This window comes from Condylura cristata, unplaced genomic scaffold (assembly GCF_000260355.1).
Source record: "Condylura cristata isolate star-nosed mole 26May11 unplaced genomic scaffold, ConCri1.0 scaffold00023, whole genome shotgun sequence".
NCBI classification, from domain to species: domain Eukaryota; kingdom Metazoa; phylum Chordata; class Mammalia; order Eulipotyphla; family Talpidae; genus Condylura; species Condylura cristata.
In genome coordinates this window covers 3737721-3756265 of record NW_004567124.1, presented here as the reverse complement: position 1 = coordinate 3756265, position 18545 = coordinate 3737721, and the positions used below count along the sequence as shown (strand labels likewise).

Below are 18545 nucleotides of genomic sequence, written 5' to 3'. Positions count from 1 at the left end.
GGGCCGGTCAGGAGAATTCTACCCTGGCATGTGGGCCACCTGCAGGGGGCTGAGGGGTGGGGGGAGAAGAATGGAACTCACACTGAAGCTCCTGGGGCTAGCTTGCAGTGCTGTGCCTTAACTCACTGCACCACCAAGGAGGGCCTGGAAGATGATATTTTTAATTGGGTAGTTTAACGGGCTGAGGTACTTAAAATATTATTAGACAGTGTTGATTTCTATGTCTTTTTTGGGTGTTTGATTAGGAGAGTGTAGCATACTGTTGGATTTAGTTCACACTTCCTAAAAAAGAAACTTTTGAGGAAAACTGGACATGTAGCAGTGAATAGTGCAATAATAAAAATGCCTGAGGTTTGTTTGATTCTTTCAAAATGAAAAGGAAAAAACTTTCTGTGCTATATGTGTTAAAATATAGGAGTGACTTTAAAGTATGCATATATGCAATGCTGCAGAAAGACAGATGAAATTTACTGACTCATTGAAAAATTTGACAGATGATTGCATCTTTTGAAGTCAGATTTGAATTATTAAAAGTCTTTCTTTAGTAAATTGAATGTCTACTGAGAAGATTACATGGAACAGTAAACTTATATTTGCATTAGGTACAATGGATGTTTTAATGGATGTCAAAACTAAACTGGCCTTTGAACTAGTATAAGGAGGGTACAGAAATGCCTTAAGTTAGAAAGGATATAGTGCCAGGTGTAAGTCTTACATTTTTCCAAATGTGTTCCTGGGAAAAATAAGCCTAAAGCAGGCCACTCACTTCTAATTGAATGTAATTTTAGGAAAACAAAAGGCCTGCAGGCAAAAACTGTACCCCACAAGGTTTTATGTTTTCCATTTAAAGATAATGCAATTGCAGATTGACCTTTTTTTTTTTTTTTAATTTCTGGTTATTTCAAATATGAAAGTATTCAGTGTGAAATTGTTGGTAAATTTACTAATACAGTTGAGAACAGTTTCATGTTAAAAACAAGTTAATTGCTGAGTTTCATTAAAATATAAAAAAGTTGGCTGCAAGTGAGATTTTTTCCAAAGATTTTTATGTATTTGTGCGTTCACAACTGGGTACAAGCTAGAAGTTTAGGATGGTGAGTGGCTTCACCAGACACAGAGGGGAGCAGAACAGGCAGATCCAGGAAGTACACCACTGAGGGGAGCAGCGGGCGAGACAGGAGAGTTCTGCCATGCCATGTAGATCACCTGGGCCAGGGATTGAACTTGCACTGAAGTGGCTCCAGCCAGCCTGCAGTGCTGTGTCCTAACCCATTATACCACCAGAGAGGGCTGCGAATGGTTTTTAAAATAAAGCCTGAGATGAAAATCTAACATTTTAAATAATATGATAAAAGTGTTCAGGAGACATTGTAGCTTTGTGCTTAGATTTTTAAATTTAATATTTGTAGTGTATAGATTTGAATGTTTTGTGTCATGTGTATGTTAGTATAGTGGAAGCTTATAGTTATTTTACAATACTACTGGAAGTCTATAGTAAGATAGACTCTTGCAGAAGAGTAGAATTAATTTTAAAGTATGTTATCTGATCTACATCCTTGTTTTACTGTATGCTACTTACTTAAGTAAAGCAACTTTTCCCTGATAATAAAGAGAGAAATGAATGCTGGTTTTACCTTTTTATTTGCAAGATGCTCTCTGTACAAGTAGAATTAATCACATTTTCCCCTTTCCTAGTGTTCTTTGACTATAAATTAGTATCCTTTAAAAAAGACTTCAGTGTGGCACGGCAGACTTCTCCTGACCCATCCACAGCTCCCCTCAGCAGTGTACTTCATCAGTCGGACTGTTCTGCTCCCCACTGTCTCTGGTGAATTCTCTCACCGCCCCTGTACCTCTGGCCTGTACCCCAGTTCTGTATGCATAAATAAATAAACCTTAAAAAGAATAAGTTTTTTTAAAAAGACTAGTGTCAACAGGCATATGAAAAAATGTTCAACATCACCCGTAATAAGGGAGATGCAAATTAAAACCACAATGAGATACCACCTCACCCCAGTGAGAATGGCACATCTTCAAACAACTAGCAACAACAAATGTTGGCGAGGATGTGGAGAAAAAGGAACTCTCCTGCATTGTTTGTGGGAATGCAAACTAGTACAACCACTATGGAAAACTGTTTGGAGGTTCCTCAAACTGCTAAACATGGAGCTTCCCTACGACCCAGCAATCCTACTCCTAGGTATCTACCCAAAAGACACAAAAACACTGATTGAAAAAGATACTTGTACCCCCATGTTTATTGCTGCTTTATTTACAATTGGAAAAACATGGAAGCAGCCCAAATGCCCAAAAGTAGATGACTGGATTAGAAAGATGTGGTACATATATACAATGGAATATTACTCAGCAACCAAAAAAGAGAAACACATGTCTTTTGCAGCAACTTGGATGGAGCTGGAAAAGATCATGCTTAGTGAGATAAGCCAGAAAGAGAAGGAAAAATACTGCATGGTTTTACTCATAGCAGGAGTATAATGGACCAGGCAAGAAGATAACAAAAATAATGAACAACCATATACCAGAGACATTCTGTGGGGGTGGAGTGGGGAATGGGATCAAAAATGGGGGGGGGAAGGGAGGGAAATGCACGGGACTATGGTGGTGGCACAGGGGTGATTTGGTGATGGGAGACCCGCGGGGATTACAATCGAGATGGAAAAAAAATGTGCAAAATGATGTAAAAATAAACTTTGTAATAAATAAAAAAAAAAGACTAGTGTAAGTTCTTTCACGTTGTCATTAACTAGATGTCAAGATTTACTCTTTAGTTAGGTGGGATTGTGAGGTTTAGCAGGTTACTCCTTTGCAGGTGGTGATGCTCTGCCTATAGGAAAAGAAATTTAGGCTGTTAATTACTCCATTTCTTTTTACATTTTGGGTTGACCTGAGAAATTTGGCACTTGCTCTATCTTAAAAGTAGCTAAAATAAACAAGAGGATTTTTATAGATTATAAACGCCTAGAAAAAGTCTTGTTTTTTTTAAGTATCAAAATTTAAATGTTCATTTAAATGTTTTAATGAACATGTAGTAAAATTGTGTGCAGTTGATGAATGTTAACTTGTGTGTAGATTCAAGTACTGGTCAACACAATTAGTATCCAGACAGTTTTCACTAGTTCTTAAAATTAGCTCAGCTATAACTTTATAGTTTATCCCTGCCAATCATTCTGTCATTCTAGTTTTCTCTTCTGAAAAATGGCCATTAAATGAAATAATACAGAATTCAGTGATATGAAGTGGTTACACCTGCATTTCCTAACGCAGTAGGTACAGTTTATCTTAGTTGTGGCTATCAGTATTCCATTCCTTTTTACTGCTGATAGTGTTTAATTGTATGAATGTACTACAGTTTATTTATCCATTCATTGATTGAAGGACTTTGTTTAAAGTTTTTAGCAGTTTTGAGTAAGGGTGTTAATATATTTATGTATAGTCAGTGTAAATATGAGTTTGTATTACTGTTGGTTGAATGCATACTAGTAGGATTGTTGAGCGATATTCTAAGTGTATAATTTAACTTTAGAAGCAATCACCAGCCTCATTTTACAAAGTGGCTATAATATTTTATTTCCATCAGCAATGTATAATAGTTCTAGTTATCCTGCCTATTTTATGATCACTTGCTATGGCCATTCTTTAATTGTGGATATTCTAATAGGTTTGGAATAGTATCTTGTAATGGTTTTAAATTGTCATTTCCTGTGGCAAATAATGTTTGACATGTTGTTATGTGCTTTTTTGCTATACATCTATAGCTTGTTTTCACAAGCCAACTCTCACTTTCAGATAATGAAGTGAAAATGGCAGATTTATCATTCCAAAGATCCACAGTCTAAAAAAAGGAACTGCAGCTTCTTTAAGGGATGTTATCTCAGTGGTTATACTTCAAAGTTCAGATTGCTTGATATACTGTTGGCCACTTTTTTGGAGTCATGTCTCAAAAGATCTCTCTAGGTTTAAGGGACTACGGTCTATGTTGAAGATGGAGAGGGAAAAGAGGACATAGATAAATTTAACTAAAAGGTTGAATTTTAGTTTTTCTCTACAAGGTATCTGTGCTAAGGTGGTTAATGCGTGTGAACACATTTTCTTAGTTTTCCTTCATCGAGGAATGTTTTCATTTGCCTTTAGCTCCAAAGAATATTTTTGCTGGATATAGAATTCTGGGTTGTTAATGTTTCTTTGAGCACTTAAAAAATACTTCCTTCTGATCTGTATCGTTTCTGAAATAAATCCACAGGCTTGAAATACCTTTCCCTCTTATAAGTAATGTTAATTTTTTTCTGATTGCTTTAAAGATTTTTTTTTTTGTCTTAAGTTTCTAAAGTTTAGTTAGGATATTGCTCAGCATGGGTGTCTTTGTATTTATCTTACTTGGGAGTTCATTATCTTCCTAAATCTCTAAGCTTAAGTCCTTCAACAAATTTGGAAATTTTTTCCTTAAAATATTTTTATTTACACTGAACTCTTCTCTATTTGAGATTTTCATGTCACAAAGGTTGGACTTAAGGCACTCTTTTCTTTCTAATCTTTTCTCTGTTCACATTGGATAATTTCTGTTTGTATGTACTTAGTTCACTTACTTTTTCTTTTGTCATCTCCATGCTGTTATTGAGCTTCTCTAGTGAGCCTTTTATTTTGGTTATTGACATGTTCTATCTCTCCTATTTACATTTGGTTCTTTCATATCTTTGATTTATTTTCTGAGCCATGCTTTTTTTTTTTCTATTTGTTTCAAGAATGTTTGCTCTTCTTGAAACAGTCTGTAACAGTTGTTATCATAACTTCAATATTTTTCTGTGTTTTCTTTGTATTGACATCTTTTCTCATGCAAGTTGAGATTTTTCTGGTTCTTCTTGTGCCAAGTAATTTTGGATTGTATCCTGGACATTTTCACTTATGTTGTGATACTTTTGTTCTTGTCTAAATTCTATGAGGAATAATGATATATTTGTTTTAGTAGATAATCAAATCTAGTTAGATTCAGACTGCAAATTCCCCTAGATCAGTTAAATTTTCAGTTAGCTCCCCCTTCTCTGTGATTTACTGGTAAATTTTATTTCCCAGGACTGCCAATTTACATTCTCTGACCAAAATGGTAGGGCTTTATCCCCCTCTAATGTACACTCACTACAACTGTAATCATATCCAGGACCACACAGCAGGAAGATAACAGAGAATGAGGAAAAGAGCACCAGGATTCACCACATCTTATTAAAACTTATGATTAGAGAGGCAGTGCTCTAACCTCAAAATTTTAGGGTCCTGATGGTCCCCCATTACAACTGACAGAGGAGATGGTGCTTGAGAAACATGGGATAAAAAGGGATTAGGGAAGGGATTTCCACAGCTTTTTATGAATTCACTTTCCCTCTCAAAGTGTCAGAACTAGCGACTTTGTCTAAACTTTTTTTCTGTGCTTAATGCCCACTTCTGGGAGTAGAGCTATATTATTGGAGGAAACCAATGAGAAGCAAAGTGTTTCAGTGTTACTTCAAATTCTGTCAATCTACACTACTGTTTACTTTTTATTGCCTTCAAGAAACTTCTCTGTGTACTCTATCTAGGTCTTGTAGCTAACCAACTTTTCAGTCAGACAGGTTGGTGTGTGATTTCTCTATTTTACCTGGAACTGGGGGCCTGACTTGAAGGTTTTACATTTTGTTTCTCTAGGAATTTGACAAGAAACTGAAGTTTTGATGCAATATATTTTCAGTTTGAGACCAGCCATGTACTAGAGTTTAGATTCTTTCATTTGATTAAGGTAAGGTTACTTAACATATTTTCATATATTACGTTTTAATATGTGCCTTATTAACACCTTTTAGTTTTTCAGTATACCTGAAATTCTGACCTCAGAAAATATTTTCATAATTCCTTTATCATGTAAATAGCTCATGTTCCATGTAACTTCTAAATACAAGGGAGGTCTGATTTTATGTTCATTGAATGTTATTGATCATCAAACCTTGTTTGCAGACTGTGGCCCAAAGGCTGTTCATCTGTTGTAGTAAATACAGTTTAATTGAAACATAACACAACTGAAGCAGGGTTACCTTAAAACTACAATGGGGACAGTTCATAAGTTGCAACAGTATCCATATGGTGTGAAAACCTAAAATTTGGCCCTTTAAGAAAAGTTTGCTGTACCTTACCTTAGAAGACTGAATCAGGAAACTTACTGTGCTAAACAATTACAATAACTGAAGTGATAACCAATTTTAGTTATCAGTACATATTATCTTGTATGAAAACTAATTAGAGATTTGAGTGTATCTATTCTACCCAAAGCCAACTTCTTAAGGGATCTGTAGTACGTCTTAGAAAGAGGTTTAGTTTTCTGAAATAGGTGATTTTAAATAAAGACAGTGCTATCAGCAGCTAAAACCTAAGTGCTTGTGTCTAAGCAGAAGTCTACATTTTGCTCAGATTTTTAAAAAAATGAAAGTTTAGATGGGTCAACCTTTTCCTGCATTAAAATATAGGGGAGCAGCGGGCGGGTCTGGAGAGGTCTGCCACGCCATGTGGTCACCTCCGGGGCAGGCAGGAATCGAACTCATGAGGAAGCAGCTTTAGATTCTCAGTGCTGTGCTTTAATCCACTGCGCCACCAGGGAGGGCCACTAATTGTGCTTTTAATATCTGTCTAATATACCCTAAATGTGACATTTTAAATGAAAATATTCTGATGTAAAACCGTGATATAAGTTGGCATTGTTTCTCCCTGAAGTTTTTATTTGAATCACTTATACCTGTTCATGATTCATAACAGAAAAGAAGAAAAAGTAAATATACCTAGAAAGTCTTTAAAAAGTTTTCTAGACTTGTCAGAAATCACTTGGCTAAAGAAAAAGTTGTATTTTTTAAATATGCCATGTAAATTAGGATTTCTAAACAATATCAAAATAAAGTAATTTCTGTTCTAGAGAAAAAAACCAAAGTGTGAAAAAGAAAAATTTTGCTAGGTTCTGGATATTAACAAAATTAAATTTCTGTGAAATTTTCATCTTGTGGAGAAACTACTTGATCTGAAAAATAGCCTCTTTTATGTTGTATATAACATAAAGATTCATTTGGTTTCCCAAAATACCTGTATGAGGTATAGTTCCTGTTCTTATAAAATGAATTTAAAACTTAAATTTTTTGCTTTTTAAAGGAAAAAATCTGAAATTGATTTGAAAGAATATACTCTGCATCTTTGGATACCATCATATATTATTAAATGTAAGTCAGTATAGATTTAGAATTAGAGAGTTCTACATTTGAATTATGGAAGATATGTAAAATTAAGCTGCAGAAGAATTTATGGACATTTTATGGACTTTAGCTTAATATGTGAATGAGGCCACCTTAGTGTATTATGTATGTTTAGCTGTGGTCTTGACTGAATTGCTCTTTTAGAAGTACCTATCTGATTCATACACTGAGCCTTATGAATCATTTTTTAAATGATGGATGATATAAGAAGATACAGTTGAAGGTTTTTCCCTCATTCAAAATCGTATCTTAAGACATCTTTTTATGAACCTCTCTGATTTATGTTTCAGTGAAATACTTTAAAGCGGTCACACTTTGATTCCCACCCCCCAAATTATTTTCCACAGAGGCTTAAATTAGTTAGTTTTCTAGGTCAACATAAAATACTTCATTTTGGGCCACCGTTGGTGGCGCAATGGATTAGGACTCAGCACTGCAAGTGAGCAGCAGCTCACATCAGTGCAGGTTCAATCCCCACCCTGGAGGAGATCCAAACAGACCTATCCTGACCCTCCCGCTGCTCCCCTCAACAGTGTACTCTGCCTGTCCTGCTCGCATTTTGTCTGTGATGAATGCTTTCACCCCCTGCAACTCTGGCTTGTACCCCAGCGCTGTATGAGTAAATAAATAAATATTTTTTAAAAGATACTTCATTTTAAAAGTGAAATACGGAGTCATTTCCAGTTTGACATAATTAATTAGAAAATTAGATGTGTTTGTTGAAGGTGGGCAGAATTGAATGTGCTATTTATCTTTTCGAGTATACATGAGTAGATAATGAAGAACTTGGATGGAGTTGTTTTGTAATTTCTTTTTGGAGATATTTGGACTACCAAAGAAAGTCAAAGCCTTAATCCACTTGGGATACTGTTACGGAGTAAGATACACTGGGTATCAGCAATAGAAACTTGTGTTTCACAGTTCTGAAGGCCTGGGGAGTCAGTATTCTGACACATGTTTTATGTCTGGTGAGGACTCACTTTATGGGTCATAGAAGACTGTCTCTTTGAATATCCTAACAGAATGGGTGAGGGAGCTCTCTGGACCCCCTTTTATAAGGAAGGACATGGATCCCTTTCATGAGCATTCTGCTTCAAGAAGAAATCACTTTCCAAGACCCCATTTTCATGGACCATCCCATGGGAGATTAGGATTTCAGCATAAGAATTTTGGAGGGACACAAGTATTCGACCTACAGCAGAAAACTTCTTAAAGTAATGAACCCTGATCAATGCCCTTGTATAATCTTTAGGGCAATAAAGAGACTCATTTGGAAATGAACCTCTTAGGTTTGCCTTCACAGAAGATACCATGAAAATATCTTACTTTAATTGACCAGTGTAGGAATTCTTTTTAAAAGAAATTTTAAAGAGTTTTTTAAAGCGTTGCTCTCTTTACACTCATTTGGGGGAAAAATCTACTCACAGAAAAGATACACACATATTTGAAATAGGAATCGACTTTTTATGACTTCCTTTTGAAAAAAGATCTTTTGATTTTTGAAGTAATTTTAGACATGTAAGTGAGTTCTAAAGCTGGTACAGAGATTTTGTATATTTTCCACTGCTTCCTTTAATGTTAACGTCATTCATAACTTTGGAACAGTAATCAAAACTAAAGAATCAGCATTGACTTGTAAATTATAGACTTTATTAGAATTTCACATAAACATTTATTTCCTTCCTCTCCAACAATTTTTTGCCAGTTCCTTGGTCTTTCCTTGTCTTTAATGAGCTTCAGACTACTCCTGGTTAGGTGTTCTATAGAATATTTTTGAAGTTGGTTTTCTCATAGTTAAATAGCAGTTACAAAGGTAAAGAATACCAGATAAGATGTTTCCTCAGCACAAGAGATCAAGGGTTACCTGCTGTCATGGTTTCATTACAGGCGATGTTAGTAACCTTGGTCACTTCATTATGATGTTGCCTGGCAGGTTTTTCCCTGAAAAATTACTATTTTCCCCTTAATTAGTAAGTACTTAGGAGGAAATATTTTGAGGTTACACAGATACCCTGTTTATCCTTTAATTTGTGGACATTGATTTTAGCATTTCTTGTGGAGCTACCTATAGCATTTATTACTCTGGTGGTCTAATGGTAATTTCCTATCCCCCTCCTTATTTCTGCATTTGTTCATTTTAATTGTTCTATCAGAAAGAAATATCCCAAGCAAAATTATAAAACTAGTAATCATTCATCAAGTGAGGTTTCTGAAATTGAGAAGGAGATGGAAAAGGGATCAGAGGTGGGTATAATAGATGTGGTGGGATTAAAAAAAATTAATTTAGACCTCCAAATTTTACTCTATTGATTTTTAGAAGAAATTAAAATTTGTTTTTGGTCATACAAGTGAGGTGTTAGCTGAACATAGATTAAAAAACAAGATTCTTATCATTTTTACGTGTTCTCGGAACAAATTCTTAAATGCTAATAATATGAAATCTGTAGACTGATATTTTGACAGAATTAAAAAGAAAGGTAGCTCAGGCCCTAGATCTCATGTTCAGGAGAATGCAGAGTCTTTTCAACTGCAGGTACCCAATTTTAATGGTGAAGTCTTCCTCAGTGACAGTGGTGTCACTGTTGCAGAAGATGTGAGCCCAGGTAACAGGCATAGAGTATCAGATTTTGACCTTCATTTCTCTGGTTGTTTTTTGTTTTTGTTTTTTTTTCTCATTTAATTTTGAAGAGTTGAGAGGCAGACTATCATAAAGAAAAAATATGCCTCACCTCATATATTTATTTAATCATTTATTTATATGTACTTTCTACATTAGTATCAGTACTATTGTTATTTACTTTATGGCTCATATTTTCCAACACTAGGCACTAGGAATCCTTTGACGTTTGCTTCTGGTGGTTTTTAATATGCTTTGTTTCTCTTCCCTTCTTTTTAAGCAAAATTTTACTTTCTAAGTATGCAAGATGCTATAGATCACCGTGTTTTTTCCTGGCCCCAATGATAGGACCATCCTCTACACCAAGGAGCCCATCTTATTGGAAAATAGTATTTAAAAGCCAATATCTAGGTGCACGGTGTCTTCACTACTACTGAAATGTTACTATTTCAAGACCTTTCAACAGTCAAAGCTAGGGAATGTATACTAATGTACATATGTACACATATCTGCTTATTTCTATTAGCACTGTCATATCTGTGTATGCATGAAGCAAGTTAGTTTATATCGATACCTCCAACTCCAGTCTAGTACCGTAGGGATTCTAGCATTCCTCATTTTCTTGTTAGTAACTTCTTTCTCCCACAGTGAGAAACCTTACTATTATTAGCTACAGCATTATATACTTATTTACTGTATGTATAGTACTTTAAGAATTGCTAACCCATACTCCTGTGAGAAACAAATTTACCAGTATTTGTATACAGTCATTTTTATCTTTCTTCTCAGCCAAAAATGTTCATTTCCAGAGTTATTTAAGTCAAACCTCTTCTTCCATATTCCCTTTAGTTTTCTGAGTATTCATTTTTCACAGTTTGCATTACATCCTTGGTTTCTCTGACACCCTGGTTTGTGTGTGTGTTTAATTGGTATCCAGTAAAATTCATTCTTCGTGTTGGACTGTTCTGTAGGTTTGCAAAATGCCCAGAATCATGGTATGCCAACAATAACATCACCCCTCACACACACACACGCCACCACCACTACCACCAAATTCCCTCGTGTCCCTTTGTAGTCACCTCACCGTTCCACCTCCAGAACTTGGTAGCGGTCAACGTATTTCCTATGTCTTTAGTCTATCTTTTCCAGAACCTCATATAAATAGAATCTAGTACTGTGCAGCCTCTTAGGACTGGCTTTTTTTACTCTACAGTATACATTTAATATGCATCCATCTGTTGTGTAAATCATCAGCTGTACCTTTTATTGATGAGTAATATTACATTGTATTGCCACAATTTTTCCATTATCTGTTGAGGAACATCTAAGTTGTTTCCAGTTTGAGGCAATTGTGAATAAAACTACTATAAATATTTACATAAAGGTGTTTTTATGTGTCATTCCTTATTTTTCTTTCACTTGGGTGAATGCCCAGAAGTGTGATTATGTACTTTATTGTAAGTTCCATACTTTATAAAAAACTGGCAAACTTTCCTCCAAGCGACTATAATTCTGCATTCCCACCACCCATGTGCGTGAGTTCCTGTTGGGCTGCATTCTCTTCAACATGTAGTGTTGTCAGTTTATTTTGTATGTTAGCTGTTCTGATGAATAGACAGTGGTGTCTCGTTGCTTTAAATTGTATTTCCCTGGTGACTGATGATGTTGATTGCAATCCATGTGTTTTAAGGGGCAGCTGGGTCTTCTCCTTTTACGATCAATCTGGTGGACAGAGGCTTTTCCAATATGTCTTTGATTGAAATTGCTGCCATCACTTGTGGATCTTTGACTATATTTGATTATAATAGAATACACATTTCCATATTTGAAGTTTAGTTTTCTATGTTTTCCTCAGTGGAATGAATTATAGTTTGTATTTCTATATCATATCTGAGTATTTGAATGATAGTTTCAATGTTGCCCAAAGCTAGATTGCTTTTTAAGAATCTATACATAAATTACCTCTGTGACTAAAAAGACATGCTAGGCAAGATAAAATGTAATAGACTCTTTTAGGACTAAAGGTTGACTCTGAGTTGACAGAAGTCACTTTTAAAAAAGGAATGGTATTCCCCTCCCTGATGGTGCAGTGGGTTAGGACGCAGCACTGCAAGTGAGCTGCAGCTGCTTCAGTACGAGGTTGATCCCTAGTCCTGGAGGAGACCCACATGGTACAGCAGACCTCTCCTGACTCACCCACTGCTCCCCACAGCAATGTACTTCATCCATCTGCCTGTTCTGCTCCCCACTCTGTCTCTGGTGAATCCTCTCACTGCCCCTGAACCTCTGGTTGTACCCCAGTTCTGTATGAATAAATAAAATCTTTTTAAAAAATAAAATAAAATGAAAAAGGAATTGAGGGTCTTAGGTGAGATCCTTTTACCTTTGTCTGTCAAAATCAAATATGTTATTTTCTTTGTCTTTTTAACAACTTATGAGACCTTAGTAGGTATATTTTTCTAACAAGTCAATATTAGTGAAAGAAGTTAGACATTAAAATTTTTATACTTGAGCCACTTTACATCAGTATTTAAGCAGACAGCTTAAAATTAATATATTGCTGTATTGAGCTGAATTAATAAAAATGTGTGAAATAGTTATCACTTTGTTTCAGAAACTATGAAATAATCTGTAATTTAGTAAACTAACTGAGTTTTTAGATTACATTTAGCTTTTATCAGAATGGAATAAAGATATAAAGTTTTAGTGAATGATATTTACCCCATTTGAACTTTACATTACTATTTTTTTTATACAGACCTACCTGTATTTAATCTATTAGGATATGTGCAAGGAATATTGTTAAATAGACTTTTCTGTTTGTGTACTATAGAAAGTCCTTTTAAGATCTTAATATAATACATAAATACAGGTTTAAATTGGGGAAATAATCCATGCTTTAAAAGACAACATTTCTGTCATATCATTTGGGTCATTATAATTGTTTCTGTTCATACAGCTTCTAGTTAACTACTTTGTCCCTTGTTTCAGTAGGAGAAAGATAGATGGAGCAATTTTATTTACATATTCAGATTCTGGCAGTAATTTATAAATTTCCTACAGAAGGTACCTATGTAAGTTTTTGAAGTTTCAAGTGTTTGGGAGGGGAATTAATGACCAGATGAGACTGATATTATCCTAGTCTGATGTAGTGTTCTCTTCGACCTTGTAGGGCTTCACTTTGGGAAACCTGTTTTCATATAGGATATATGAGAAAACTACCAGCTTAATCCTTCTTAATGCTAGTCACATGACTGAGTCTCCAATGGGTGTTTGAGAAAGTATTTTCTAATGACATTAGTGGTAGTTCATTGTTTTTTTTTATCATCTCTGAATCAGAAATAATACACAACTGTATTGCTATTATCAGTAAAAATTCTAGAAGTTAAATATGTTTACATTAACTTTTTAATAGTCTAATTAAACTCTTAGAAATGATACTTAGTGTAATAGTTACAAAACAATCTATTGTATAACTGCAAATAATGCTTTAAATTGTTTTGTCAATAAACTCATTTTATAGTGGATCAATAAGTTCCATTTTCACAGTGATTAACCTGTCTTTATCCCAATAGTATTTTGCCCTATATTAATCTTATAATTCTGGAATTTGTGACTATATGTAGAACTGTGGCCAGTTGCAGGAATTTTTCTTAATATTTTTGTTATATTAGTGGTCCTATTGTATACCTACTAAGGTAAATTTCTCTGTAGACTAGTCTTTATTTAGTATTTATTTCTAGAAAATTAAAATTATCAAATTCATAAATGTAGACTATTTTAAGTATGCTAAAGTTGTATAGGAAATTATTTCAGTATATAGACAAGCAAACTAGATTTTTTTGTTTAAAAAGTGCTAAATGTTAGTCAAAATCTAGTAAATGAAGAGTCTAGTAATTCAGTATTTCTTTTGTCACAATCCAGGGCAAAGTATATTTTAGTACTAAATGGGATGGTACAAAGCATTACCTAAGTTACCTCTGTTTATTTTCTTATTTATTGCACTGTTCCAGGTAGTGAAATGTAGGTACTAAGTTAAAATGGAAAGCATAACCTTAGAAATCAGGTGCATTGAGTTAATTGTTGGTGTATCCAATACCAGAGTGACTGGACAAATAAGCTAACTTCTGCAGATCTCTGTATTTCTCTTTATGTAAATAAAATAGCTGGACTGGTTTCTAAGGTTATATCCAGCTCAGTGATTCTTAGAATAGAAATTAGGTCAGTCATAAGCCCAACATAAAAAAATTGAACTGTTGATACTTTTCTTGTTCTTAATAAATAGGTATTTCTGTTTTGCTTTTCCTTTTTGTTTTTTAGAATGGGCTGTGCAACACAGCTACGCTGGTGAATTCTAAGTGCTCCTAATACTACATATATATCTACAGCAATACAGTGCTGGTACAACATCAGCCAAAAATGTGTTATGCTTATTTTTCCCCTTCACTTTTTTGCAGGAAAAAGGTAGGAAAAGCTTAAAAAGCTTAAGTTACTTGGTTCTCTCAAAACCATTTGTTGTGGGAATTACTTGCAAAGCCCCAGGGCCCTGGGCATCTGATTGCTTGGAATGACCTATTATCTTAGTCAGGATTTATGTTCTGATAAAAAGTTAAACATGTAACTATACAGGTTCTCATAAATAATTTGTTAATAGTAATTTTAAGATTACTACAGCTTTCAAATTTTATATGTGAAAATTCAAGTTTTTGTTTGACATAGATCCTAGAACTCATCCAATTTCATCCTTCTCATATAGACATATCCTATTTTAATTCTTATTACTGGCATTAGTGATTAGAGTACTGTGATCAGGACATTTCTGTTGGCTAAACTGCTTATATTTAGGTGGGTTGTGAAAGAATCTCTTACCACAAACATCATTTTTGTTTCAGATTATGAACTTCTAGACTCTATGAGTCAAGTCATGATTTGGGTGAAGTTTCAAAACTGTTGTCAGCTAGATAAAATTCTCTAAGTACTATATTAAGATAAAAATACTTTGCATTGTTTTTATAAAGATCTCATAAGCTATCTGATTAAACTGGTATGTATAACCTGTTCCACAAGTGTACAAATCCAAAAGAAAATCCAAGAGAGTAATAGAATCACCCAGTCAGAGGCAGTAGTAGAATCACACTTTGTAAATGTAACATTTTTACTTTGTCCAGTGTTTATTCTAAAGTAGAAAAGGAATAATGGGATTTTCAGAATAAAACTAAATTGCCAACCAAGAAAGTTATCACTACAATGAGTGCCCAAATCCTTATTGACAGTCAAACATGACTCCTCAGAAAACATAAGAGCTTTCATATTCCTATATATTCCTATTTGTAAATCAGTCCTTTTAGTGTAGATTTCATGTCTTTAGCTGAGTAAACCCACTAACTGACTAGTAGGGGGAAAATATACACATATATATGTGTATATGTGTGTATACATATACAGCATACAGACATATATACATACACAAATATATACACAAACATATATATATATAAATATACACACATACGTAAAATTATTATTTAAGTGGTGAATTAAATGGCATTGAGTCAGTGGGTCATATGCGAAGAAGAATTAAATTTGATTTGCTAATTCATTAAGAGCATAGGAATATTTGTTACTACCCCAGACTAATTTGTATATTCTATAGGAGGGTATCTAAATAATCAGTAGAGAACTATACACACACAAACACGCACACACAGACAAAAGTACACTTTGGAAAGGGAATGTACCAACATAAGTCATTAGTCTTAAATATCTGAGTAGTATAGAACTGGTGCTAGAGTAGATGTGTCAGAGGAAACTTTTAAAAACAGAACATTCTATATTATATAACTGAATCAGGAGTCACCACCTTATTTTTATATGGCAGTTAATAAAAGGGTACCGTCTTGAACAAAGTCTGTGGACAAAACATAAACCATGCAGAAGCATTCTTCTAAAAGAATAAAGAAGGCAGAAAACAAAAGAGCCATAAATAATGAAGTTAAAAGCCAAATTTACAATAGAAAATCAGCAAAATCAGTATTTATAAATAAACACAAGAACCTCCCCTGCAGTATTGATAAAGGAAAAATATAAAATTTCCATTTCAGCAAAGGGGCATCTTAATAGATCCCATAGACATTAAAAAAAAAGAGGATTTAAAAAATTTGTTATGCCAATAGATATGAAATTTTAGATAAAATGGACAAATTCCTAGAAAAATAGAACTTGTTAGAACCTACAAAAATTAATAAGCTGAGTAGTATATTATAGTATATTATAGTATATAATATTATATATTATAAATATATAAATGAAAGTGAGTCTGTAATTTGCAACTTATGCACAAAGAAATTTCCAGTCCCAAAGGTTTCACAAAGAAATTCTTCTAAGAAGTTTCAAAAGAAATAACATCAGTATTACTAAAACTTTTTCAAAGAACAAAGAAAATGTTTGCAACCCATTTTAATATTTACACATAAGAAAGGAATTTTCAAGTCCATTTATCTCATAAATATAGGTCAACAGATTCTAAAAAATATTAAAAATACAGGTATAAACATGTCACAGCTAAGTTGCATTTACGCTAAGAATGGGTTGGTTTAAGTTTTTTTTTTAAAGATTTATTTATTTATGCATATAGAACTGGGGTACTGGCCAGAGGTGCAGGGATGGTGAGAGGATTCACCAGAGACAGAGTGGGGAGCAGAACAGGCAGACTGACAAAGTATACTGCTGAGGGGAGCAGCGGGAGGGTCAGGAGAGGTCTGCCGCGCCACGTGGTCACCTCCGGGGCAGGAGGGAATAGAACTCATGCGGAAGTGGCTTTAGCTTCTTAGTGCTGTGCTTTAACCCGCTATGGCACCAGGGAGGGCCCTGGTTTAACATTTTTAACTCAGTCAATATAATTGACCAAATTAACAGAAAAAAAAAATATGTCACCTCATTAGATTTTTATCAATTACATAAAATCCATTCATGATTTTATTAAATTCTTAGAGCAAACTTTCAATTTAACAGCCCTTTCTTAATATGATGGATGTTCTTTACCTCCCAACACTAAATGTACTGCATGCCATTCAGTGAAATAATGGAAACATTTATCTTGAGAGCAGTAATAAAACAAGGACAACTGTTATATAGCCACTTGTATTCACCATTATAACAGAGACTCCTTGTCCTGAGCTGTTCAGTACCACATATGGAAATTTAAATCCCAGTTAGATGAAATTAAAATTGCAGATCATCAGTCACATTGGCCATATATCATTTGCTCAGTAGACATCTGACTGATGACTACCATACCCCACAAATACAGAACATTTCCATTATTACAGGAAGTTCTGTTAGACTTTGCTGGTCCAGACAAGATAAAAAGGAAAGAACCATAGTGAATAAAAAGAAATAAAACTGCAGTTATTTACAGATGTCTTATTTGTTACAAAGAAAACCCAAAAGAATCTACAAATTATTAGAATTAATGAGTTTAAACAAGGTTGCTAGGTACGTGGTTGATACACACACCCACACACAAATGTAGGCTTAGGTATTGACAACAAAAAGTAAAGTTTTCTCAGTGATACCGTATCTGTGTCAAATATATCAAATACCCAAAATTAATCTAACAAAAAGATTGAAAATTTTAAGAAAAGATATAATTGGGAGAAATGAGAAGACATATAGCAGAGGAATATGCTAGTGCAAGGATTGAAAGCCTCAGTATTATAAAAGTATCAGTTCTCCCCATCTAGCTACAACATAGTTTGAAACAAATTCCCAAAAGATCTGGGTTGGTTTTTTTTTTTTTAATAAGTTCATTCATAGGTTACAGAAATGCAAAGAGCCAAGAAAAGCCAAGATGGTCTTGAAGAATAAAAACTATAGAGGATTTGTACTAAAAGGTATCAATGTATCAGTCATACATTATGTACTCTTTGTACTTTTTCTGTCCTTACAAAACAGTAATTAAGACAGCGTGGTACTGGCACTAGAAAAAACAAGCTAGCAAAAATAAAACCAATAGATGCACACAATAAATAGTCACTTGATTCATATCAAAGATGACAATAGAGAGAAGAAAAGGTATTTTTTTTTTTAATTCTGCTAGGTCCATGTGAGGAAAAAAGAATTTTGACATCAATTTCAAATCATACTAAGAAATCAATTACAAATGAATCACAAACTTGAAAATTAAAACAGGCTTCTAGAAGAAAGCAGTACCATATATCTTGGGTAGGCAAAGATTTGTACAACACGTAAAGTGTTTACAATAAGAGAAAAGTGATAATGAACATCATTAAAATTAAGAATCTAGGGACTCTCTGGTGGCACAGGGGTAAAAGTCTCAAAAGCTATCAAGCTATCTGCAGACACTATAGTATGAGTTCAATCCCCAGCCAGGTAACCAACCCACATGATGCAACAAAACTCTCCTGTCCTACCCACAGATCAGTAGATCTGTCAGCTCTGCTCTCCACTCCATCTCTGATGAATCCTCTCACCTCCTATACCTCTGGCCTGTACCTCAGTTCCTGTATGCATAAATTAAAAAAAGAAATTTTTAAAAACTAAACTATTCCCTGCCCTCCCTGGTGGCACAGCGGGTTAAAGCACAGCACTGAGAAGCTAAAACCACTTCTGCATGAGTTCAATTCCCGCCT

The 18545-nt window shown here is 34.3% G+C and overlaps 1 protein-coding gene across 2 annotated transcripts in view; it reads left to right on the top strand.

Moving 5' to 3' along the window:
• GLCE (glucuronic acid epimerase) overlaps positions 1-18545 on the top strand; it is an 84746-nt gene that overhangs the window by 33270 nt on the left and 32931 nt on the right. The window contains exon 2 of one of the 2 annotated variants that reach the window (XM_004687636.2): positions 5695-5785. The exons of the other annotated variant lie outside the window; for it this stretch is intronic. The gene's annotated coding sequence lies outside the window, so the exon portion shown is untranslated. The remainder of the gene's footprint in view (positions 1-5694; positions 5786-18545) is intronic. 2 annotated transcript variants of the gene reach the window in all.